General features: G+C 48.2%; 1 long non-coding RNA gene across 1 annotated transcript; it reads left to right on the top strand.

Annotated features, from left to right (window-relative positions):
- Positions 1–22,340: 22,340 nt before the first annotated feature.
- Positions 22,341–23,075, top strand: LOC110743986. Its single transcript, XR_002523914.2, has 2 exons — positions 22,341–22,723; positions 22,873–23,075. It is a non-coding gene; the product is annotated as an uncharacterized LOC110743986 (long non-coding RNA).
- The last annotated feature ends 3,986 nt before the right edge of the window (positions 23,076–27,061 follow it).

The raw sequence follows: 27,061 nt of genomic DNA, 5'->3' as shown, positions 1-27,061 counted from the left end.
TGGGGTGTTTGATCTGTCACTCAAACCTTTACTGAGGAGCTTAGGCATCCTGGGAGGAGCTAAGGCCACTAACCCTGTGTGCTGGGGGAGGGGCAGGCACTCTGGAGGGGTGGACAGAAGGCAGGTTCTTACACGAGGTCAGAAAGAGTGGAATAAAATTATTATGTCATTTGAGCTGGAGCATCTGACCGGCCCGCCTTCTTGGAGTTACAGCAAGAACTAAGAGTGTTGGCACAACCACTCTTGCGTCCAGGGGCAGAGGGGAGGCTGTTTCTGGTTTCAGTGGAAGGACACTCCCATCTGCTTTAGAACATGAGTTCTGGACTCAGCAGAGATGGGGCAGGTCCTTTGGAGCTTGAACTCCCAGGGACCTCCTCTGAAAAACAGGCATCCACTGCCACCCACGTTTGCTGGTAGGACAGTCAGTGAGACAACACAGCATGGTGTTGGGCTCAGGGATGCACACAGAGTAAGTGTTCATTACGTGGCAACTGTTATGAAGAACCTGGTTAAACTGGGCTGCACAGTTCGGCCCCTTTGCTTTGGAGTTTGCCTTAAACAGGTTCATTGCTGGTGTTCGTTGGTCTCCTAAGGGCCCCGCTGGGTACCCAATACGTAAATGCTAGGAGACTGGCACTGCTGTCAGCCACTCATTCTTTCAGCAATTATTTACTGAATACTTACACGTGTCAGACATAGTGTGGTTGCTGGGCATCTAGCAGTAAAACATCCCTGTGCTTGTGGAGCTTACGTTCACTACAGAAAACAAACAAGAAAATACATGGTCTGTCAGGGAGTGATGCATGCTACAGAAAAAATGACAGGGTAGGGAGGAAAGGGAGCATAGAGTTGGGGTGGGAGGTGGCTGGGGGGTTTTTGATTTTTTATTTTTTGAGACAAGGTCTCACTGTGTCACCCAGGCTGGAGTACAGTGGCGCGATCTCTGCTTACTGCAACCTCTGCCTCCCGGTTCAAGCGATTCTAGTGCCACAGCCTCCTGAGTAGCTGGGATTACAGGCACGCACCACCAGGCTTGGTTAATTTTTGTATTTTTAGTAGAGATTGGGTTTCACTAGGTTGGCCAGGCTGGTCTCAAACTCCTGGCTTCAAGTGACCCACCTGCCTCTGCCTCCCAAAGTGCTGGGATTACAGGCGTGAGTGACTGCACCTGGCCAATGGCTGTTTTATATGGGATAGTCAAGGGTGGTCTTGACGTGAAGGTGACATTAAGTTGACCTGAAGGAAGCAAGAGAGATGTATTAATAATTAGAGGAAGAGCCAATTGTGATGGCTCACACTTATAATACTAGCACTTTGGGAGGCTGAGGTGGGAGGATCATTTAAGGCCAGGAGTTTGAGACCAGCCTGGGCAACATAGTGAGACCCTGTCTCTACAAACAATAAAAAAATTAGCCAGGCATGCTGGTGGCTAGGCTACTCAGGAGGCTGAGGCAGGAGGATCACTTGAGCCTAGGAGGTCCAGGCTGTAGTGAACTGTGATCACACCACTGCACTCCAACTTGGGCAAACAGAGGGAGACCTCGTCTCAAAAATAATAATCATAATCATAATTAAAGAAATATTATTCAAGATAGAGAAGTGTGGCAGACTGAATAATGGCTACCAGAGATGTCCATGTCCTAATCCCCAGAACCTGTGAATATGTCAGTTTACTTTGCAGACATGATTAAATTAAGGTTCTCGAGATGCTGAGATTATCCTGGATTATCTGGCTGGTCTCAATGTAAACTCAAGGGTCCCTATAAGAGGGAGGTATGAGGGGCTGGGTGTGGTGGCTCACGCCTGTAGGCCCAGCTACTTGGGAGGCTGAGATATCAGAATCGCTTGAACCCATGAGGTGGAGGTTGCAGTGAGCTGAGACAGCGCCACTGCACTCCCAGCCTGGGCAACAGAGAGACTCCATCTCAAAAAAAAAGAAGGAGGTAAGAGGGTCAAAGTCAGAAAAAGTGATGACAGAATGAGAGATTGGAAAAGGCTACACTACTGGCTATGCTAATGGAAGAAGCGGCCAGGAACCACGGAATGCAGCCTCTAATATGCTGGAAAAGGCAAGGAAACAGACTGTCCCCCAGAGCCTCCAGGGAAAATGCAGCCCTTCTGACACCTTGGCTTTAGGACCTCAGCTCTCCAGAACCATAAGATAACACATCCTGGATGTTTTAAGGCATCGAGTTTGTGGTCATGTGTTATAGTAGCCCCAGGAGGCTAAGACGGGTACAGCAAGTTGAGCAGGCTGGGAGTGGAAGTGCTGAGCGGAGGTGACCCTGGGATCAGCGAGGGGCTGGGCTGGTGGAGTGAAGCCGACTGGGTGGAGTGGCAAGGGATGAGCTCAGAGGGGGAGGGGACCAGGACAGGTGGGGCCCTGTCAGGCCTGGAAAGGATTCTGGCCTTTACTTAGATAGGAAACCCATGGAAAGAACCAGACATGTGATGTGGTCTGACCTTCATTTCAGTCCAGGTAAAAGATAAAGGCGACTGGAAATGTGGTGGAAGTGGAAGAAGACATGCAAATGTCAAACATTGAAAGTGTTTTCAAGGAGGAGTCAACCATTTTGCTGATGGGGTGAATCTGGTGACAGCAAAGGATTACTGACTCCAAGGGGTTTGCCCTGAGAAATTAAAGGGACTGTGGGGCATGAGCTGTTCTGGGAGAGCCTGAGGGAGGAGCAGCCATAGACTAAGTTCCGTTTTAGAGAGGGAAGTGTAAGACACGGATCAGACTTGTGGTTGAGATACAAGGCGCAGGGCTGGATGCCCAAGCCTGGAGTGAGATGTTCTGGCCAGAGACATAAAGTTGGGAATCAGGAGCCTAAGGATGGCATTTGCAGACGTAAGACTGGATGGAATCACTGAGGACAGGTAGAGAAGGGGGATCAAAGGATAGAGCCTGGGGCACCCCAACATTTAGAGATCCAAGAAATGGGAGAAAACACAGATGAGACAGAAAAGGAGCCAGGGAGGAAAGAGGAGAACGAAGTGAGTGTGATGTCCCAGATATAATGGAGCAAGGGCTGCAAGAAGTGAAGAACAGGTTACGTCAAATGCTGTGATGGGTCCATTAAGAAGACAAGTCAGGCCAGGTGAGGTGGCCCACGCCTATAATCCCAACACTTTGGGAGGCCAAGAAGGGCGGATCGCCTGAGATCAGGAGTTTGAGACCAGTCTGGCCAACGTGGTGAAACCGTGTCTGTAGTAAAATACAAAAATAAGCCAGGCGTGGTGGCAGGCACCTGTAATCCCAGCTACTTGGGAGACTGAGGCAGGAGAATCCCTTGAACCTGGGAGACGGAGGTTGCAGTGAGCCAAGATCACGCCATTGCACTCCAGTCTGGGCAACATGAGCAAAACTCCATCTCAAAAAAAAAAAAAGACAAGTCAGGCCAGGTGCAATGACTTATGCCTGTAATCCTAGCACTTTGGGAGGCCAAGGTAGGAGGATATTTGAGCTCAGAAGTTGAGACCAGCCTGGGGAACATACCAAGACACCGTCTCTACAAAAAATACAGAAATTAGCCGGGCATGATGGCACACAGCCATGGTCCTAGCTACATGGGAGGTTGAGGTGGGAGGATTGCTTGAGCTGGGAAGGTTGAGGCTACAGTGAGCTGTGATTGCACCACTACACTCCAGCCTGGGCAACAGAGTGAGACCACGTCTCAAAAAAATAAAAATAAAAAAAGACAAGCTTGAATAGATCAATAGACGTAGTAACTGCAGGTCATCCATGACCTTGGCAAGAGCAATTTCTTTTTTTTTTTTTTTTTTTTTTTTGAGACTAAGTTTTGCTCTGCTGCCCATGCTGGAGTGCAGTGGCGCGATCTCAGTTCACTCCAAGCTCCGCCTCCCAGGTTCATGCCATTCTCCTGCCTCAGCCTCTGGAGTAGCTGGGACTACAGATGCCTGCCACTGCGCCCGGCTAATTTTTTGTGTTTTTAATAGGGATGGAGTTTCACTGTGTTAGCCAGGATGGTCTCGATCTCCTGACCTCGAGATCTGCCCGCCTCGGCCTCCCAAAGTGCTGGGATTACAGGCGTGAGCCACTGCGCCTGGCCGGCAAGAGCAATTTCAGTGGAGCAGGAGTGGAAGGTAAAAAGCCTGATTGGTGAGGGTTTAACAGAGACTGAAGGACAGACTCTTCAGAAGTTTGCTACAGTAAGTAGCAGAGAAATGGACTCGTCGCTAGAGCAGAATGGAGAGTCAAGAGAGGTTCTGTGCTTATTTTTTTTTAATTAAAGAAATCAGTATATTTATGTGTTAGTCAGATTATCCAAAAGAAAGAAAATTTGATGATGTAGGAGAGAGGGCAGAATTGCTGGCTGGAGTACAAGAGAAGCCGGCGACTTTAATGATATATTATTTCCTATTGCTGCTGTAACAGATTAGCACAAATTTAGTAAGTTAAAACAAACATAAATTTATTATTTTAAACTTATGATGGTCAGAAATTAAGGTGTCCAGATGACTGCATTTCCTCTGGAAGCTCTAGGGGGGAGTCTATTTCCTTGCTTTTTCCATCCTCTAGAAGACACCTGCATTCCTTGGCTCCTGGCCATTTTCGAATCTCTCTCTTTGCTTCCACCTGCACTTGACCTTTTCTGACTTTGACCCTACCTTCCTCTAATGATGACTTTTATGATTACAATGGGCCCTCCCAGAAAGTCTGGGATAATCCCGCCATCTCAAGACCTTTACCTTAAATCGCATCTGCAAAAACCTTTCGTCATGTGAGCTAACATAGTCACAGGTTCTGGGCATTAGGACATAGGCATTATACCGCAAGCAGGGAGCATGGTGGTCATTCATGGACACAGAAGGGAAGAAAGAATGTGTGGGTTTAGTTGTCATTGGATGAATAGATGTGATACATGAATCGATTGAAATTCCCTTTAATATTCCTATTTCTTAAGTGAAATTAGAAGCAATGTCACCAATGGAAAATGAGGATGGAGATGGAGATGCTGGAGGTGGAGGACAGACAGTGAAAAAGTAGTCATGTAGGAAAATGAGAAAATGAATGGATGAGGGAACATGGTTGCATTTTCAGTAAGAACCAAGGACTCACTTTAATTTAAAATAAAACCAATCAGCATGCTTGTAATGTCTTTCTCTGTCCATGTTCCACTGTGGGGATGGATTGCTGAGATGGGGGGAGTCAGAGAGCTATGGAATAAACAGAGAGTTGGATTCAACCAGGGCTGCAATTCTGTGAGCACCACAAGGCGAGGGAGGGTTGAGGAGTTAATGTGCCTGTGAGGTTACAGATTTGATATGCAGTTACATTACAGTCACCATTCCAGTGACTAATGTGTAATGTGAGTCATTATAAGGGTGGTTGACCATGGAATTGATGTTGGGTAAGCGGGAAATGGGGAACACGAGAGTGATGAGAGACACTTAAAATGTGGTAGGATTGGTTATTTTAGGTCATGATCCAGTTGAGGAATAGTGGGAGTTGGAGTTCTGGAAGGAGTGAGCAGAGCTGAGAAGTTGGGAGATGAGTGAAGAAGTTATGAAGGTTTTGCAGTTCTTAGTAACAGGATGGTCTAGGGTCTAGGTGGGAGAAAGTACCAAGGAATGAGAGTACAGGATGTTAACGGACCATCTCCCATGGCTGTTGAAATCACCATGGATGCTAAAGAATTGCAGTTGGCACAGTTGAGAGGGTGACAGAGCAGCAGGGGTTCAGTGCAGAAACAAAGTAGGGTGATGCTAGGGTCAGTGAATGGCTGCACCTTGATGTGGCCTGAGGACATGAGCTTCAACTTGGGGAGCCTGAGGTCAGTAAGTATCATTGGTGACCCTGATAGATACAGCCCAGGGGTCAGAAAGCCTACTGGTAACAGGCCAGAGCCACGCAGCTGCCCCCACAGCCTTCTGGGGCCCCAGATATGCACATACTCATTCCTTGTCCTGCCCTTTCTCAGTTATTCCTTCACCAGCACCTCCAGAATGCCCAGGGTGAGCCCCAGATGACGCAGGACACTGCAGGTCAGAGATGAAGACAGAGCCTTTGTCCTGGAGGAGCATTGAGCGTCCCACGCCCACACCACATAGCTCCTCCCCGCCCGAACCACTGTCCCCTGCAAGGTGAGCTGCCAACCATCTCAAAGGTCAGGGGGAGGACCAGCAAAAGCAGCTGCTTCTCTCTCTCTCTCTCTCAATCTCTCTCATAAAATGCATTCAAGCAATCTAATAGCAGCAGAAATCTATTTGGATTTTGTGCCTCAAATTATTCTGGCTTTCAGGAATATACAATTGCTCACACAATAAAGACTGACTGCCCCTCACCCCGCTCCCCACACACGGCAGGGCTTTGATTATGTGAGTGTACCATGCTTTTCACTCAGATATCCAACAAAAGTGGCATTTGACTGAAAAACAAAAAACCTGTCAATGTGCTGACAAGTTACCATGAGTCAAACAGAGGAGGAGGCAGACTCACTCCCTTCTTTCCCTCACCTTCCGGCCGCTTTGCTGGGATCCTGAGAAACAATAGAGGCCGCCAGCCCAGCCTCAGGATGCAGCCAGTCCTGAGTAGCAGCAGCACACTGAGTGTGAGAAGCACGGGCTAGCTCCGCTTGCCAGGGCCACGCTGATGGACGTCGTCTTTTCTGCACATTTTCTGCCTACCCAGAGACCATGGTTGGGAGCCTGTCATTCTGGCACGTTCCACTGCCACACACACACACACTCACTCACTCACGCACTCACACCCTCTACTTTATAATCGGGGGTCAGTGGACCCAGACAGGGTGAGCAGGAAGGGAAAAGACTCCCTCTCAACCTCCCAGCTCTCCAAAGTGCAACCTCCATTCCAGAGACAGTAGAAATATTCAGCTTAACATGGCCGAAGACATGTTTAAAAAATCTTTAGTGGACAATGTGTAGTGGCCTAAATACAGCCTTGGATATTGAGACCATAGAATTTTTGTGCTTTTTTTGTTTTTCTTTTTTAACTAGAAGGTATCTGAAGCATTATTTGGCCAAACCCCTACCATTTGACAGCTCATGAATGGGACACTTACCAAAGTGAAATGACTTTCCCATCATTGTACATATCATAGGGAGCTGGCTAGGACCTGAACCCACACTGCACTGACTACTAACTCCCCAACCCGTGTGCTCTTCCTCCCCAGCCCTGAGCCATCACCACCCACCCCTACCGGACCACAAGAACACAGACGCTCTTGCAATCTTTCTCTCTCTGTCCCTCTCTCTTCTCCTCCGACCGCCCCCCCCCCCCCCCCACTGCCCCACACACTCCTCTCACTTCTCTTAGCTGACCTCAACATTAAGTATCTTGGCCAGTTTCGGTGCAAATCTCACACTCTCCCCAAATGCAAAGCAGGGAGCTAAGCTACAGTTTGGCTCTGTGGCCCATAGAGGGTAGCAGGTCTCCCAGAGCAAAGAAGGCTCACTGTGTCAGACGTTCTGGGTTCTGTGGTCAGGCCCTCTCTGCGGTGGGCAGCCATGTGGTCTTCCCTGGTTCCAAAATTTCAGAAGAATTTCCCCTGAATTCTGACCTCAGATTTAGCCAGCATGATCTATGAGAAGAGACTATACTTGGCAGCACGCTAGCAGGAGGAAAACTCCTGGTGATGGTTACAGAGTCGACAGGCAACTTGCAGCAGCAGCACCTCATGCACAGTAGCCTCTACTGTGGGACAACGCTCTGCTAAGACGTTGGAGAAAGGCACACTGTGGTCAGAGACAGGTACCCAGAGATTCTGGCCACCGCCTGTCGTTGTAGTTCCCAACCATGAAAATAAAATTATTTTTCCATGATGAGTTTTGAAACAAAACAAGGCGCTAAGAATCCAAGTGATTTTTAAGACTTTTCTTACATAAATATATTGATTTCCAGAAAAAAAATGTTTTCAATAATTTATTTGTTTATTCATCCATTTCACGATATTGAAGGCCTACTGTGTGCCCAATATTGGTTTAGTGACTGGGGATATATCAGAGAACAAAATAGACTCTTTGCCTTTCTGCAGTTACATCCTAATAAAAAAGACAGATAGCAAAGGAAATCTAAAGTGTGCCAGATCGTGCATTCTGTAGAGAAAAAATACTGCATAGAATGGGGATTAGAAGGTGCAAAGGGTGGGGGTAGAGTTTCCATTTTATAAACAGTGGTAAAGGAAAGCTTCGCCCACATGGTGGCATTTGAGCAGAGAAGTGCAGAAAGTGAGGCTCCTGGCCACATGGGCATCAGGGGAAGGTTTAGCTGGCAGAGAAAAGGGCATGCAGAGGCCCCGAGGCAGGTCTCAGGAGCAGCAGGAGGTAGGGAAGTTGGAGCTGAGGGAAAGAGGGGGCGAGGGCAGAGAAGAGGTCAGAGAAGGAGTGGAGGGTCTGGTTGGGAGGCCAGATTATGGAGGGCTGGGTGGGCCATCTTATGGTCTTTAGCTTTTAATCTGAGTGGGATGGGAAATCGCAGAAGTGTTGGGGTGCAGGAGTGGCATGATCTGGGTCCTATTCTAGAAGAGTCGCTTTGGATATCCTGAGAAAAGTAGGCTGTAGGAAACAATGACCCAGTAAATAGGGGGAAGACCTTCCAAATGTCCCAGTGTGTGGCCCCTACCCTCAGCTTGCCAGCCCTCACCTGAGGTCTTCCTCTCTCCTTACTACTTCCCTCTGGGTTCTCAATCTCTCAGACCCTGCTACTCCCCTCGCCCTTCCCCACTCCCCAGCTCTGAGGCCTGTGTCTTCTCCTCGACTTCCATCCTAGGCTGTTGGTTGCTCTTCCCTGGAGGGAGCTGGCAATTTCTTCAGACAGGCAGGTTGAGGAGAGGCAGGAGAGGAAGGGGCCCCTCATGGCCCAGCCTCACAGTTAAGCACTGCAAAGCAATCCAACCTTTCATGCTGCCCAGGATGCCCCCTTGCTGTAACTCCTGTGAGTAATTATGCTCCGAGTCACAGTCTCTTTCCTCCATCTCAATGTGTGCTCCCTAGCTTGCATCTTTGCCTTCACCTTGTAAGCGCCCAGCCTCCAAATGCACCATGCTCTGGAAAGGGTAAGGAGGTCCCTGACTGCTGCACTCGTATGCCCAAGACACAACTAGGACATTGGAACAAAGCTCTGCTTCAAGCCAGAGGAGGTAAAGATGGAGACATTCGGAGAAAACGGAAGGGAGGATGGAGGGACTAGAGTGAGGGTCAGAGCTGGTGCTCAGTAGATAGCTGTGTGTCCAACCAGTGTTTACCAGCAAGCACTCTGTGCCAGGCACCGGGTGGTAGGCAGAGAGATGGGAAGGATCTGGGGAGAAATGTGGCTGTTGACTACCACGGTCATCCAGCTTCTGGGATAGACTGGAAAGTTGGGTAATTTGCCTTGAACCTTCCCCTCTTCCCCTTTTGAGCTCCTTGTTTAACCTTCTCACCCGCTGGCAGCACCAGTGTCTGGGCTTCCTCTCCCCTCTCAAAACATTTCACTCTTAAAAATCTCTGTTCCTGGAAAACAGTCTGCAATTCCTCAAAAGTTCAAAGGTAGAGTTACCACATGACCCAACAATTCCACTCCTAGGTACTATATAGATCCAAGAGAATTGAAAACAGGTGTTCCAACAAAAACTGGTACATGGAAGTTCACAGCAGTTCTATTCCTAATAGCCAAAACGTGGAAACTACCCAAATGTCCATCAACTGATGAACGGATAAACAAAATGTGATATATCCAAACAATGGAATATTATTCAGCCATAAAAATGAAGTACTATACACGCTACAGCATGGATGAACTTTGAAAGCAAGATGCTAAGTCGAAGTGAGATGCAAAAGGACATATATTATAGGGTCTCATTTATACAAAATGGCCAGAATAAGCAAATCCATAGAGTCGGAAATCAGATTTGTGAGCTGGGCCCAGTGGCTCATGCCTGTAATCCCAGCACTTTGGGAGGCCGAGGCAGGTGGATCACCTGAGGTTGGGAATTCGAGACCAGCCTGAGCAACATGGAGAAACCCCGTCTCTACTAAAAATATAAAATCGGCCAGGCATGGTGGCGCATGCCTGTAATCCAAGCTACTCGGAAGGCTGAGGCAGGAGAATTGTTTGAACCTGGGAGGTGAAGGTTGCAGTGAGCTGAGATTGTGCCATTGCACATCAGCCTGAGCAACAAGAGCGAAACTCTGTCTCAAAAAAAAGAAAGAGAAGAAAGAAAGAAGAAGAAAGAGAGAAGGAAGGAAGGGAGGGAGGGAGGGAGGGAGGGAGGGAGGGAGGGAGGAAGGAAGGAAGGAGAGAGGGAAGGAAGGAAGGAAGGAAGGAAGGAAGGAAGGAAGGAAGGAAGGAAGGAAGGAAGGAAGGAAGGAAGGAAGGAAGGAAGAGAGGGAGGGAGGGAGGGAGGGAGGGAGGGAAGGAAAGGAAGGAAGGAAGGAAGGAGGGAGGGAGGGAGGGGAAGGAAGGAAGGAAAGAGGAAGGAAGGAAGGAAGGAGGAAGGAAGGAAGGAAGGAAGGAAGAGAGGGAGGGAGGGAGGGAAGGAAAGGAAGGAAGGAAGGAAGGAGGGAGAGAGGGAGGGGAAGGAAGGAAGGAAAGCAAGGAAGGAAGGAAGGAGGAAGGAAGGAAGGAAGGAAGGAAGGAAGGAAGAAAAAAAAGAAAGAAAGAGAAAGCAAGCAGCTAGATGTGTGGATGCCAGGAACTTTGGAGGGGTGGGTATAGATAGTTACTGCTTAATGGGTATAGGGTTTCTTTTTGGGGTGATGAAAATGTTCTGGAGTTAGAAGTGATGGTTGTGCAACACTGTCAATGTCCTGGAAGTCATTAAATTGTGCACTTTAAAATGGTTAAAATAAAACTCTCTTTTTTTCTGCCTCATCCAGACTCATCAGTCAAAGGGAAAGTGTTACCAGACTATGGAGTATTTGCGTTTATTAGGGAATTTTTGAAGGCCAAAACACAATAAGTTCAGCAGCACAAATCCTGAATGGAGCCATTTTAGGCACCTTGAGAAGGAGGAGAGAAGATGATCTGAGGACAAGAGGGTCTGTCCAGTGACCCTCATGTCACACCAGCATGACAGCAACCCCTCATCCTCTGCGGGGAGTCAGCTCAGGTGGTGCCTCTCAGGCCACCTCATTTTGAATCCTGCCCAACTCCACCCTGCCTGCTTGTGAGGACTAAATGGCTGGTGCACTGTGGGTTCCTCCTGCAGGGGTGGGGGTCCATATGAGATCCAAGCGGGGAACTGGAGGATTCTAGACTCCTTGGTAGCTCCAGTAAGCCTTGGCCTAAGGGCCAATGAGCAGGTGACGTCTACACAGCCAGGCTGAGCCATCTCACTGTCTGTGTAAACAGACTAACTCTTAGGTATCCCCAAGCTTTCAGTCACTTCTTGTTTAAACACACTTTTTGTGTGGTCAATTTGGAAGGAGAGAGCCCAGTGGAAACTGATGCTGGGAGGAAGAGTCAGAGATTCGAGTGAAAATGCCCCCACCCTCTTTGTAGAAAATCTTCCATTGTAGCTAAACCTGGAAGGTCTGAGCTTTAGTTTTACTGAGGAAAGTAATGATTTTCTCCCAACTCTTAAGCCTAAGCTCTTCCAGTTAATATTTAGAGAAAAGAAAGAAAGAGAGAGAGAAAGAAAGAAAGAAGAAAGAAAGAAAAGAGAGAGAGAAAGAACAGAGAGAGAAAGAAAAGAAAGAGAAAGAAGGAAGGAAAAGAAAGAGAGAAAAAGAAAGAAAGGAAGGAAGGAAGGAAGAAAGAAAAGAAAAAGAAAGAAAGAAAGAGAAAGAAAGAAAGAAAAAAGGAGATGAGGGGAGCGGAGAGGAGGGGAGCGGAGAGGAGGGGAGCGGAGAGGAGGGGAGGGGAGGGGAGGGGAGCGGAGCGGAGCGGAGAGGAGAGGAGAGGAACAGCCTTCTTAGGTATTTCCACAAACCAGTGCTTGCCTTCCTGTGATTCACAGCCAGGGGCTGCCACTGTGAGGAATGGGGATGGGAAGGGGCAGGAGGGAAAGGGAAGGATGATCTCAGCCATAGCCCTGTCCATGCAGCTCTGCACCACCCGTGGCAACCAACTTCCCTGGTGAGGTCTGGGGGATCCCAGTGTAGGATCCTCCATCAGGTCTGCTCGCACACCACCAAGGCTGCTCAGAATGAACAGCTGCCCGTGGGGATTGGGGAGCAGCAGAGCCAGGCCAAGGGCTATGGTGGGCAGTCTTTCTTGTCTATCAAGACAAGCATCCAGGGAGGATAGGTTGGGATCCAAGAGCACAGAGCTGTGGCACGGGGACAGCGGAGGCAGATGGTCACTGTCTCCCTCACACCTGGCTTCTCTGTGAAGGACACTCTAGACACAAATCTTGGTGTCCACCTCCAAGAGCCAAGTAGGGAAGGCAATGAAGAGCCCAGGGCCCCGTATCAGGAAGCGTGGATTCTGCGGCAGACTGCAGGACCTGCGGAGCTCAGGGAAAGGAGCTCGGTGTGCCCTGAGAAGGCTTCGTGGAGGGCTGCTTTGAGGGAGGAGGGTTGCAGGAGGAAAGGACTTTGGCTGGGCCTGGAAAGAAGATAAATATATTAACAAGTGAAAAGAAGGGGGAGCTCAGAATGTGAGGACCACGAAGCTTAACTCTCAGGCAGCAAGTCAGTGGATTTTGACAAGAGGGTGGGGAGAAGGCAGTAACGTGAGAGTGGGGGAGAAGGCAGTAACTGATGGCAGAATGTAAGGACGTAGACTGGCCTCTGTGTCAAGGACAGATGGGGGCACTGAAGTGGGGACAGGGCGACGGACATTGCAGGGGTGTGTGCCGCAGGGTCAGGAAGGTGGCTGAAGCGAGATGTGTGACGGCAGCATATTTAAGGTGACAGGGCTGATGTGGAGGCCAGGAAGGGAAGAGTCGCTGACCCTGGTGGAATGAGGATCTCCTGATGTTCCCGGCACAAGACTGCCGTGTGGTGTGGCGAGAGCCAGCATGAGAAACGAATTCTCACCACAACAGGCCCGTCCGTGAGAACAGAGTCAGGTTTATGCTACTTAAGGATTGGCTTCCTTCTTTCTCCTCCAACGCAGCCTGCCCTTCCTCCTCCATTTGGGACCTGGTGCCATCGCCCGCACAGAAACTCAGGCCAGAAAGCTGGGAGTGGCTCTAGCCCGCCCAGCCCTCCCCATCCCATATCCTAGCCGTATCCAGGCCTTACCCTCATCTCCACAGCCACGGGCCCTGCGCTGCTTCCACTCCCATACTCTCCCCTGTGCCTCCTTCTGGCCTCCCTCCCATTTGTCTGTCCTGTTGCCACCAGAGAGATCTTTCCATGATACAAACCGTGTCATGCCATTCTCAAGCTTAAGACCCCTCGGGTGGGCACCTGAATCAACCACGATCTGACGTCAGGCCTTTTTCCTCCTCTCTGCCCTCCCAGGAGCATGTCTGCCTCCTCTCCCCACCTGGAAACAGCCAGTTGTCCTCTACAGATACTGGCAGTATTTTGAGGGGAAAGGATCAGCAGGAAATCTAAACTGCACATTCACAGATCACACTCCCGGTGCAGCCTCGCAACTTAGGTGACTCACAGGCGCTTCAGACCTAACATGCCCAAAGCCAAGCCTTTCATTCCTCACTCCTACACCCTGTCCCAAGCCTGCCCCTCCTCTAGGTAAATGGCTCCCCCACCCAGAAGTTCAAACAAGAACCCTGATTCCTCCTTTTCTGTCTTCACACCCCTACATCCAAACCATATTCCCATCTCACATTTCCCAATTCTCTCCATCCCCACTGTCCCCACCGTGCCTAAGCCACCACCGTCTCCAGCCTGGACACTGAGATAGCTTAGCGACTAGTCCCTTGGCTTCCATACGCACTTATTGTCCACAGTCAAGACTTCTTTATTCTTTAGCATCTTACATTTTATTTCCTTTTTGAGGTGATGACAAATTTACATGGAATAAAATTCAAATGATGATAAGGGCCTAGTATCCAGATTATATAGAGAACTCTAACAGCTTACCAACAAAAAGACAAGGATGCCAACCAAAAAATGGGCAAAAGATCTGAGCAAACATTTCTCCAAAGAAGACATACAAATGTACAATAAGCATAGGAAAAGATGCTCAAGGCCACTAATCATAAGGGAAATGCAACTCAGAACCATGAGATACCATCTCCTACCCATTAGGACATCCACTATCCAAAAACCAAACAAATAGCAAGTGTTGGTGAGGATGTGGAGAAATCAGAACCTTGATAGGAGTATAAAACAATGCAGCTGCTTTGGAACATAGTTCAGCATTTCCTCCAAAAGTCAAGCATGAAATTACCATATGATCCAGCAACTCCACTTCTAGGTGTTTAGCCAAAAAACAAATACACAGACGTGCACATTCCTAGCAGTGCTAATCCACATAGCCATAAGGTGGAAATAGCTTAGATGTCCATCAATGAATTAATGGATGCACAAATTAGGGTGTATTCATACAGTGGAATATTATTCAGCCATAAAAAGAAATGAAGTACCAATATATGCCACAACATGAATGAACCTTGAAAGCATTATGCTAAGTGAAAGAGGCCAGATGAAACAGGTCAGGTATTGTATGATTCCATTTATATGAAATACCCAGAATAGGCAAATCCACAGAGACGAAAAGCAGACTGGTGGTTGCCAGCATTTGAGGGAGGGAGGGAGAAGAGGGAATGGGGAGTCACTGCTTAATGGGTATAGGGTTTCATTTTGGGGTGATGAAAATGTTTTGGAACGACAGAGGTGGTGGTGCATGACATTTTGAACGCACTAAATGCCACTCAATTAAATGTTGAAAAAAAAATTCAAATAGTGGGAAGGAGGACATGGTGAAAAGTCTGCCTCCCACTTCTGGGATCCGGCCACCCATTTCCTCTCTTCCGGAGTAGCCGGTATGCAGTGTTGTACCTTACATCCTTCCTGAGGTGCTCCATACATATACATCTGTGGCAGCCATGGAGTGGCGGCACACACCTGTCTTCAAGAAAGAACCTACAGTGAGGAGTGTCAGCTGACAGCCTCTGGCTGCTGCACTTAGAAACCCACCACAGTGGTCACACTGAGGCCACATTCTCCCCAGGTTGCTCCCAGCCAGTGACAGCCCAGCGGAAGGCCTTGAGCAGGGCCAGTTCTGCCTGACCAGGACTCCTTTAATGATACTCTTGGCTCTATGGCTGAGATATACTCTAGAGCTGCACTGCAGTCTGAGGCTCTTCCTACCCCATCCTCCTTCTTTCTCCCAATCCTTTTCCAGGCTTCAGACCAGCCTTGGGATCTAAGAGCTCTTCCTGCCCTACTGCTTGCCCCTTCTCCCCTGTTTCCTGCATGGTCATTTCCCCCAATAAATCTTTTACATTTCTAATTCCAACCTAGTATTTGCTTCCTAGAGGACCCAATGGACACACAAGCAAACACACACACACACACACACACACATCCTCTACTTATACAAATGATATATACACTATACACATGGTTTTAAGAATTGACTATATGTATATGTCAGAGACTGATTAGTATCAGTACATAAAGAGCTCACTCAATCCCTACAGCTGCCCAGCAGGACGTTGTGTGGATAAACAATGTATGTTTATCCAAATCCTCACTGGTTGATATTGTTAGATTTAGTCCTTCATTGATATTTAGGTCTTTTCCAATCTTTTGTAGTTATACACAATGTTGCAATGAGTAACTTTCCATATATTGATTTCAAAACATACTGCATGCAGGAAAAATTCATGAAAGAAAAGTTGCTGGGTTGAAGGGTATGTGCATTTTTTATTCTGATAAATACTGCCACATTTCTCCCCTTAGGGTCTGCATCAGTTTATACTTCCACAGCAATAGATGAGTCTGTCTGTTTCCCACATCTTTGTGTGTTTCAAACTTTAATCTTTGCAATTCTGATGGGTGGGGAGACATTGTTTTCAAAACAGAAGTCAAATCATGTCACTCTCTTGCTTGAAATTTCTCAGGGGCTGTTCATCTATTGCATAACATCCTATTTCCCTGTCCATGCCCACACCTCACTCTCCAACTCACCCATTTCCTCCTCCATTGAATATTTGCTTTTTCCTTAAACACACCAAGTTCATCCCCAACTCAGGGCTGGCACACAAGTTGCCCTGCCACCTGGAATGCATCTCTAAGCCCTTCAGGTCTTAGCTTCAATGGTGCCTCATTACAGAGGGCTCCTGGAACACCTTTAAAACTCGATATCCATATTGTGCCTTATTATTGCAGACTGTCAATTGCCTTTGCATCATTTATCACAATTAGAAATTGCTTGTATGGTTTTCTTTCCCGCTAGATTTTCACAGTGTCTGGCTCATCTTGAGTGCTTAATAAGAACTTCCTCAAAAAATGTATGAATAAATAAATGACTGAATACATCTCCCTAGACTTGCAATGACATCAAGCTTTTCCCATATTCTCTCGAATTCCATTGTCTGTCCACAAATACCTTGTGCTTCTGAAGCTGTAAGATGCATTATTCCCCCAGGTGGCTGCATTTTTCAGGAGTTTTTAGCCAGCTAATACACTTTCAGATCCTTCTGAAGGCAAAATATGACTCACAGAGAGGTCACAGCTGACACAGGTGTGTCCACTGAAGCAGATTAGAGGCCTGTCAGAGATTTTCTATAGTTGCCATAGCAGAGTTCAGGCTGCAACACGCCGTCTCAGGAAAAAAGAGACAGATTCCTGGTCTCACCTGGGCCAATAAAGTCTTTTAGGTGGATCTACTGCTTTATACAGAGTTTTAAGCCAAGTGTCAAAGCAAGATGCAACTAGAAGATCTTCAAGGTTACACTTCCCATGGGAAACATACAGCACCTGAGTTTATCACATCAGTGTTTTGAGTTGAATTGTGTATCCCTCCCCATCTCCAAATTTATGCGTTGAAGTTCTAACCCCCAGTGCTTCAAAATAAGACTTTATTTAAAGAAAATAGTCAGCTGGGTGCGGTGGCTCATGTCTGTAATTCCAATACTTTGGGAGACTGAGGCGGGAGGATCGCTTGAGCCCAGAAGTTCGAGCCCAGCCTAAGCAACATAGGGACACCTCAACTCTACAAAAATAGAAAATGAAAACATTAGCTGGGTGTGGCAGTGTGTGCCTGTAGTCCCAGCTACTCAGGAAGATGATGTAGGAGGATTCCTTGAGCCCAGGAGGTTGAGGCTGCAATGAGTCATGATCATGCCACTGCACTTCAGCCTGGGTGACTGAGTGAGACCCTGAAGAAAAGGAAGGAAGGAAGAAAGAAAGAGAGAAAAGGAAGGAAGGAAGAAACAAAGAGAGAAAAGGAAGGAAGGAAGAAACAAAGAGAGAAAAGGAAGGAAGGAAGGAAGGAAGGAAGGAAGGAAGGAAGGAAGGAAGAAACAGAGAAAAGGAAGGAAGGAAGGAAGGAAGGAAGGAAGGAAGGAAGGAAGGAGGGAAAGGGAGGAGGGAGGGAGGGAAAACAGTTTTTGCGGTGCAATTAGTTTAGTTAAGACAAAGATGAAGTAATACTGAGGCAGGGTGGGCCCTAATCCAATAGGAGTGTTATCTCTATAAAAAGAGGACATTTGGACACAGAAAAACACAGGGAGGACGCCATGTGAAGATGAAGGCAGAGATCCACTAGCCAAGAAATGCCAAAGATTGCCAGCGAGACACCAGAAGCTAGGGGAAAGCATGGACAGGTTCTTTCCCACAGTCCTCAGAAAGAACCAACCCTGCTGACACCTTGATCATGAACTCCTAGCCTCCAAAACTGAGAGACAATACATCTCTGTTGTTTAAGCCACTCAGCGTGTGGTACATTGTTATGGCAGCCCTAGCAAACTCACAAAACCGACAATCATGCTAGGCCAACATGGACAACTGTATTCTGTATGCCAAGGGCAAATGTGTCCATTTGCCACCTAAATAACCTCAATCACAGTTGTTTCCTTGTTGAAGTGGTGGAAAGAATGTGGGACTTGGATTGGGGGGTCCTGGCACATCCTCTCTCTGGCTCAGTGAAGTGAGGGGGTTAGACTAGATGATCTCCCAACCTCCTCCCACATCAACACCCTTTCCCCCCATGGGCATAGTTACAACAGTTTCCACCAGCCTTAGAGAGAGGAGAGCCAAACAAGTTTCAACCAGCAATTTAGATCTCAGGGGGAGGGCAGAGGAGATGCCCTGCAGTCGAACTTTGGTAACTGTACCCTACATGTTTTTCCTTTCTATCCTTCTCTGCTAACAGAACCTCTCTGTTGGCCAGGCTCCATGGTTCATGCCTGTAATCCCAGCACATTGGGAGGCCAAGGTGGGAGGATCACTTGAGCCCAGGGATTTGCGATTAGCCTGGGCAACATGGTGAAAACCCATCTCTACAAAAAATACAAAAAAATTAGGTGAGGTGCCTGTAATCCCACCACTTTGGGAGTCTGAGGCAGGTGGATCACGAGGTCAGGAGATCAAGACCATCCTGGTTAACAAGGTGAAACCCCGTCTGTACTAAAAACTACAAAAAATTAGCTGGGCATGGTGGCGGGCGCCTGTAGTCACAGCTACTCGGGAGGCTGAGGCAGAAGAATGGCGTGAACCCAGGAGGCAGAGCTTGCAGTGAGCCGAGATCATGCCACAGCACTTCAGCCTGGGCGACAGAGTGAGACTTTATCTCAAAAAAAAAATACCGGCAGGGCGCGGTGCCTCACGCCTGTAATCTCAGCACTTTGGGAGGCCATGGTGGGTGGATCACTTGAGATCAGGAATTTGAGACCAGCTTTGCCAACATGGCAAAACCCTGTCTCTACTAGAAATACAAAGATTAGCTGGGCGTGGTGGTGCACGCCTGTAATCCCAGCTACAAGGGAGGCTGAGTGAGGCAGGAGATTTGCTTGAACCCAGGGGGCAGAGGTTGCAGTGAGCCGAGATTGAGCCACTGCACTCCAGCCTGGGTGACAGAGCGAGACTCCGTCTCAAAAAATAATAAAAAAAAAGAACAAAATACACGTAGAAGTCCCTTGACTACCTTCCTACCCCTCTTCCTTTTGTTCCTCAGAAGCAACATTCATAGATTTTTATATATATATTTACATTTATATTTTTAGATAGCAGGCAAATACTTCTCCCTCTTGATTCACTTATTTCCCACTATAGTAAGTGAATGTTTTGGATCACTTACTCCTCCCCTTCCTTCGGTTTCTATCCTTCCAATTGTTTATCAATTTTTTTGTTAAATCCACATGTAGCATTTTCATTATGATGAGAATGTAAACATTGTTTACTGCGGAGCCAAGTAGTGAAAGGATAGTACATTTCAACATTTTCTTCTTCCTGGAGTTGATAATTCCTCCATGTTTTGCTTTCGCTTTGTTTTCTCTAAACATCTGAGTCTTTCCATATTTCTGAGAAGCCTGCAAATCAACATTTTATACAATTTTTGACATCTCAAACCTGGCTACAATCATTCCATTGTTTCCCTGGAGAAATTCTTCCCAGAACCCTGCAATGCTCTGCTCTGACCTGGACTAGCTCGTTCTAGAGCCTGTCCATAGCTTCATCCGGGAACCTCCCTGTGCTTCTCCCCTTTGTTAGATTAGAAGCTTTCTGGTTGGGTGAGGTGGCTCAGGCCTGTAATCCCGGCATTTTGGGAGGCCAAGATGGGCAGATCACATGAGGTCAGGAGTTCGAGACCAGACTGGCCAATATGGTGAAACCCTGTCTTTACTAAAAATAATCAGCCCAGCATGGTGGGGGGCACCTGTAGTCCCACCTACTCAGGAGGCTGAGGAAGGAGAATCCCTTGAACCAGGAAGGCAGAGGTTGTAGTGAGCCAAGATCACGCCACTATACTGCAGCCTGGTAACAGAGCTAGACTCTGTCTCAAAAAAAAAAAAAGTTAGAAACCTTCTTTTTTCGTGGTACAGCATCTTCCAGTAGCTTCCCAATAAAGGATACACTGGATGTAATTTTTTTTGTATTTTGCATGTAATTTTTTTTGTATTTTGCAAATGTCTTTATGGATTGGCAGTGACTGATACTATCAATCATATTTGATTGATAGTGTGGCTGGAAATAGAATTTTAGGACAAAAATAAATATCCCTGGGGATATTGCAGGCATTTTTCTGATGTACTCTAGCTTCCCATGCTGCTATCGGGAAGTCCAGTGTCATTCCAATTCTTGATCCTTTCTGTGTAAGCGTTTTAGTTCTCTTTATGAAAACTCTTACTATCTTTTTTCCATCTCTAGGAGTCCTGCAATATCCCAACTGTGTATCTTGGTATGGGGCTGTCATCAGATATTACCTTGGGCATTTGGAGCATTTCAGTTGAAGATCTGTATTCTTCTATGGCTTTCTTTTTTTTTTTTTTCTAAATAATTTTCTTACCACCATGTTCTCTGTTTTGTCTTTCTAAAACTACCTATTGGATATCGCACCTCCTGAATTGCTCTTATGATTTCTTATCTTTTTTTTTTTTTCTCCTATTGCCCTTCTTTGCTTTACTTTCAGGGAAATTTCCTAAACTTTATCTTCCAACACTGTATGGAATTTTTGAAATTTTAGCTCTCGTATTTTTAACTTCCTGGAACTCCTTCTTGCCCTACTTGTTCCTTTTTCATCACATCCTGTGGATGTAACATCTTCCCTTCTACCTCTAAAGATATTAATTATAATTTATCTTCAGCTTCCCCTGCTTTTTCTTTTCTTTTTTTTTTTTTTTGAGACGGAGTCTCACGCTGTGTTACCCAGGCTGGAGTGCAGTGGCGCGGTCTCGGCTCACTGCAAGCTCCGCCTCCCAGGTTCACGCCATTCTCCTGCCTCAGCCTCCGAGTAGCTGGGACTACAGGTGCCCGCCACCACGCCCGGCTAGTTTTTTGTATTTTTAGTAGAGACGGGGTTTCACCATGTTAGCCAGGATGGTCTCGATCTCCTGACCTCGTGATCCACCCGCCTCGGCCTCCCAAAGTGCTGGGATTACAGGCTTGAGCCACCGTGCCCGGCCTCCCCTGCTTTTTCATTATTTCTACTGCCTTCATTAGATGCTTTTGTTTCCCTGTTCGATTATTTTATTCTCTGTGATGTTGGACACTTTATTCAGTGATGATCCCTGACTGCCCCTCAAATTTAAGGAGGCCCTGAAGAGCTGATTGCTGATTGGAAGTTCTGCGTGCAGGGATAGGATTTTATTCCAGGGTGATCAGATAGATAATGGGCTTTTTTGCTAGGAGCCTCCAAATGTCTCTTTCTGTATATACCTACTATGTGCCCACAATAAAACGTTTTTAAAATGTCAATATATGTATGGGCAGCTCATGCCGGGGATGGGCCTTTTTTTTTTTTTTTTTTTTTTTTTTTTTTTTTTTTTTTTGTGAGTGGGTCCAGTTTTTGCAGAAAAGAAATCCTTCAATTTCCTGTCCCTGTTGTTCCGAGGCTAGGTCAGGGGAAGCGCTCACTCATTATGCAAACTCACCCCCTCCCTCTGAACCTGGTGTTATTAGCATAAAGTCTTTTTGGTCCAATTTCTCTAGAAAATAAACTTCCTCTCCTGCAGGAGAGGGTAGGGTTTGAGATCTGCAAGTCTATCTGCCTGTTGTAAATACTTGTAAAGACTTCTAAACAATGTCTCTGTGTTCACCTTACTCCCTTCCACAGCAGCTAATGCTCCCGTCCTTGAGACCTACCAAGGTTCTGTGGGCCATAGCAACTGGCCTCTCCGATGTAGGCCACCCCTGTTCCTAGGCACTCAGTTTGGACCTCCCTCTTCTCTGCTCGTGCCTTCACCTTCCACCATCTTCCTATAGTGTGGTTATGGGTCACATAGTCTCCCAGCAGAGATGAGACTTTGGACGAGAGGGTGGAATTGCTGTACCCCACCATCTTGAAATTCACACTCCAAGGAGTCTTTCAATTGGTGTTGGGGAAAACTGCCTTTTGTGCCACCCTCAAATCAGCAAACACTGGTGGAGCATCTCAAAGGGCTCTGAACTCTGTAATAACAACAATAAGCATTTGGTAGCACCTGCTACGTGCCAAATATTTTTCATACATTATCTTTAATCCTCATCTCAATCTACCAAGGGGGGATTATCCCTCTTTTACAGATGAGGAGACTGAGGCCCAGCAAGGCAAAATTGTCTGTCCCAGTTTATCCCTTTGATAAGAGCCGCATTTGAATCCAGGTCTCTCTGGCCCCAAGTTGCCTATGGCAACCAAAGCCTTCCACGTCTACCTCCAGTCACTCAGTGGTGGCCTTCCACCAAATCTTGGTTCATCGGTCATGTCCAACACACCGGTATGTGCTTCCGTGCTTAGAAAGGGAAGCCAGGCAAGATAAGCCTCCCTGGTATGCCTGTGGTCCCGTTTCCTGGTTCTCATCCTGCCGTCTTTCAAGGTGAGCCTTCCAGGTAAGGGGCTGGGCCTGGTATCCGCAGCATGCAGCTGGGAGCTGATTTTCAAAGAACCCGGTGCAGCAGGAAGACCGAGGAGACAGCCGCCTCCCCTGCTCGACTCCTGCTGACTGTGGAACTGAGCTGGAGCCGCGTAGCCATGGTGACGGTGGCAGTCGGCTGACAGCCCGGGAGGGGGTCGGGGAGAGGGAAGAGGGAGCCAGAAGCCGGGCGGAGGCCTCCTGCCGGGGATGGGCAAACGGGTTTCTGGAAACCGCTCCTGGGGGAGGGGCACGTGGGGAGGGAGCGCTCCCCTCCCCGCGAAGCCGGGCACCCTGCCGCGCCGCCCACCTGCCTTCCCCGCCTCCTCCCCTGACTCACCACGCAGGTGGGTGACTCACAGCACCTGCGGTGTAAGCGGGGCCGAGGCGGGCAGGGAAGCCTCCTGCTGGGGCGCTTGGCCTCGGGAGTGGGGAGGGGAGAGAAGGTGACGCTGAGGGCGACTCTCCTGCCTTCTGTCCCTGTCCCTGCCCCCAGCACCGCCATCTCTTCGCCCACGTGCCCCCCTGGGACGCCCTTATCCGTGGACACTGCTTGACAAGGAAGGCGGAGGGGCCTCAGCCCATCACTTGCACGGTACTGGGTGCCCCAAGACCGTCCAGTGTGCCCTGAAGGCCACTCCCGCTCCAGTCTCTCGCCGGCTTCCCCAGGCTCCCAGCATAAACACGAACTTGACTCCAGTCCTGTCTCCTGCCTGGTCACCTGACCTCTCTGCCCTGGGCCACCCTAGTGGTCTTTCCATTTCCTGGGCTCTCCCTCACAGCCATTGCCCGGGCCCTCTTCTCCACCTGGGATGCCCTCACTTCCATCCTGCCTTTGCCCCTTCAGGTATAAGCCCAAACATCGCTTTTCCAGGACAGCCCGTCCTATTCCCACCCCACCCAGGCGGGTCACCTCGGTCACTCCAGTCACTCCGCCCTGCAGGACCCAGGAACTCTTTGTAGCATTCCTCTCAGCTGCTATGTCTTGGCAGGAGGCCTCTCCTCCCCGCTGGACTGGAAGGGCCAGGAGGGCAGAGCCAGGCCTCCTCTCTGCACCTTGGATTCCCCAAATTTTGTACAATGTCTGGCAGAAGATCCTCACTCAAAAAATGTTGGAAGGGAGGAAAGAAAAGAGGGAAGGAGGAAGGAGGGAGGGAGAGAGGGAAAAAGGAAGAGAGGGAGAAAGGAGACATCATTTTGCCCTTCTGGGCAAGGAGCTGATGGAGTGTGCCACCTTGCACCTGCCCCAGCTGGGAGGTAGAAACCAAAGTGGTGCTTCGCCTCCCCTGCTGCTCTTCCAGCTGACCAGGGGCTAGGGTGATGGTGAAAATACTATGAGTATTAAGGGCTGTGGGCTTCTCGAATTGAACAATCATTTGTTCTGCTTTCAAAAATGCATTTCATGAAGGTAGGAGCAGCTAGTACTGCTAGCATGAAAGGAAGTGTTCTTGAGTCCCCTGCCTTGCGTGGGGGACCTGCCATCTGGCTCACATTCAGAGTGTTTGCTTTCTTTCCTGCAAGCACTGGCCCTGATTCTCATGTCCCCCCAGCTGTCTGGTTTCCTCAAAGTCATGTGCCCCCCTAAAGGCCATAGGAAAAGTGCTTGTGGAAAAGACACTGAGCCCCTACTGGGGCCAAATTCCCCAAAGGCAGGAGGTTGGGTTTCTAGCTGGAGGGTATGGAGCAGAGTGGAGTTTAGAAGGCCCTTCCCTGAAATTGATAGAGAAGCCGGTTCCTGCTCAGCCCTGCAGTCCCAGCCCAGTCCTTGCAAGGGGCTCCAGGGAGTGAGTGAAATCTGATAAAGACAGCCAGGATAAGATAGAAGGAAGGTTGTTTATACACCGGCCCTTCAATACCAGGTGGGGCTGCTGTTTTGGAGGCCAAAGAACATCCATTGGAATAGGAGAAGTCCTGTTAGAAACCAGAGGAAGACAGAGTAACCCAACTGTCATTTTCTTGAATTTATGTTATTATTTTTAGTTTTGATTTTTCAAAATGGGTCTTGCTCTGTTGCCCAGGCTGGAGTGCAGTGGTGCAATCAAGGCTCACTGCAGCCTCGACCTCACCGACTCATGTGATCTTCCTGCCTCAGCCCCCTGAGTAGCTGGGACCACAGGTACATGCCACAACACCCAGCTAATTTTATTTTATTTTATTTTTTGTAGATGGGGGTCTGACTATGTTGTCCAGGCTAGTCTCAAACTCCTGGACTCGAGCTATCTTCCTGCCTTGGCCTCTCAAAATGCTAGGATTACAGGCATGAGCTACCACACCCGGCCTTGAATTTATTTTAAATGGGCTTTGAGTCAGTCCTACCAGAGAAAGGTGTCTAAATGTATAATGCAAGTCAAATGCATTCTCTAGCCATGTGACTTAGTAAAGCATTTTTCTTCTCTGCTTCATAAACCACCCTGAAGCCAACTCAGATGATCCATTGAGACTCCTTTAATAAATATGTGGGGAGTGAATTAATGAAATAATGTCTTCTCTCATGAACTTGGGAATCAAAAAGCTGAGTTTTAAGTATTGATTCTAGCATTTTCTGACTTCCCGTCTCTATAAAATGGAGTCTACACATAGGATCGTCCCCAGCGTGGCACCTGATTCCTAGAAGGCGGGAGTTGGCTAAAGGTCGGTCACTGTGCCACCCCTTTCCCCACCTCCCAGTGGGCGTTAGGAGGGCTGCTGCAGGTGTTTAGAGACTGGTACATTGTATGTGCCTCTGAAAGAAAACTCCTGGCTTGTTGAGAATGATTCGGGAAGCCAGATGTTGCTCCTTTACCCAAAACTTTGTTCCTGGGCCTTGAGTGCTTCCGCCTCTGACTCACAGAGCACTTCTATGTGAAACCGTGGCTCAGATAAAGCAACACTGGTTCCAGAAGGGGCAGAGGGATCGGGGAGCCTGTGAGCAGAGGAGAGGATCAGAACAGAAAGGGGAGTACCCTGCTCATCGGCCAGCCCTAGAAACAATTATTAAACGAAGTCCCATAAAACCGCAACGTCAAGATTGCAAGGACCTTGGCGGTGACTTGCTCCAGGCTCCTGTTTAATATAAAAGGACGCAGGTTCAGGGAGTGAGGTGAACCTCCCAGGAGTATCCAGACAGCAGGTGGTGGAGCTGGGACAAGTGCCCAGTTCTGCCACCAGGGAAAGCTTGCCTTGGGACCTTGATCCGCCCATTGTAAGCTCATTCTGTGCCATAGGGCACTGCTCATTCCTGCCAAGGGTTAACAGAGAACAGAGATGGAAGGATCAGTTCTAACTCTTCAGGTTCTGTTTAATTAGTATGTTTCTTTGTTTTTAATATTAGCCAGAGATAATCATTCATTTATAGACCTCTTGAGACTCAGCCAATGTGCCAAAGGTCTTGATGACATTGCCAATAGATATTGTGATCTGAAGGAATTCCATGGTCTCCCAGGACTGAGCACGTAGCATCCCACACATGTCCACCCCTGCCTCCCTGCAAAGGCCCAAGAGGGGATCTCTCACATGACTGAGGGGCAGCGGCAAGCTTAAGTCTCCCGGGAATACCCTGAAACAAACCACTATCCAGTGACACTGTGGAGGAAGCAGAGTAAGGCTGGGCAGACCAGGGAGGGATCCACAGGGTTAGGGTTCTCTGCCCCCTACAGTGGGAGCAGGACCCTTTGGGTTCCCCCAGCTCCATGATTTAAATCCATGGAAAATTTGTATTTTGGGGGTCCTAAAAGAGATGATATGGCCTCCAAGGAAGTAACCTTCAGCACAGGGTCAGAGAAAGGGTACTGTTACCCTACCCGGGGGTTATACCACTATCCCAGGCTTCTAAGACCCCAGAAAGTGCCAAGGGTAAGGGGTGGCAGGTAGGCAAGGACAAGAGGCTGGGTTCCTAGGGGCCAGGCCACAGCTGTCCACGGAGGCACGGAGCTGGATTTAGGTGGCACAGCCTGGCTAAGGCAACTGAGCATGGAGAGTGAGACTCTGCTCAAAACACTTAAGAGGAATCCCCAGGGCTCCTTTCAGGCTCTGCTGAGACATGAGGGCTGGGTGGCTGGCGACTTCAGGGAAGGTGGGGCGGGGCAACACAGGGGGCAGCAGGAGTGGACCAAACTGTAACCACGGGCACTGCTTATAGAATGTAGAGAGTCCATGTTCAGGGCATATGCCCAGGAATAAGACTACCTAGGTTCATATCTCAGATCCTTCACTTTCTAGATAGTAATAGGAATTAGGCTGATGCCTAAACCTTAGTTTTCTCAATTGAAAAAAAAAAAAGGGATAGTAATACCCACCTAATATTGTTGATTAAATATCAGATCTATGAAGGACCTGTTGCAGTGTCTGGCACATTATAGTTAAGTGCTTATGTTAGTTATCTATTGCTGCAAACATGTTACCCCCAAACTTAGTGATTTAAACAACAAGCAGTTGTCTCACATTATTCGTATGGGTCAGGAATCTGGACACAGCTCAGCTTCTGGTTCAAAGTCTCTCATGAGATTGTAGTCAAGCAACCGGTCAAGTGGTCCCATTTGAAGGCTTGGCTGGAACTGGGAAGGGGTGCATCTAAGCTCACCACATGGATGCTGGCAAGCCTCCGTCTTCACCATGTTGTCCTCCACACAGGGCTTCCTCACAACATGGCAGCTGGCTTTGTTTGGAGCACACAATTCAAGAGAGAGCAAGCGAAAATGCCAGGAAGG

Source organism: Papio anubis, chromosome 8 (genome assembly GCF_008728515.1).
Source record: "Papio anubis isolate 15944 chromosome 8, Panubis1.0, whole genome shotgun sequence".
In the NCBI taxonomy this organism is placed as follows: Eukaryota; Metazoa; Chordata; class Mammalia; order Primates; family Cercopithecidae; genus Papio; species Papio anubis.
The sequence above is the reverse complement of the archived record's forward strand: the minus strand, read 5'-3'. Positions and strand labels throughout refer to the sequence as shown.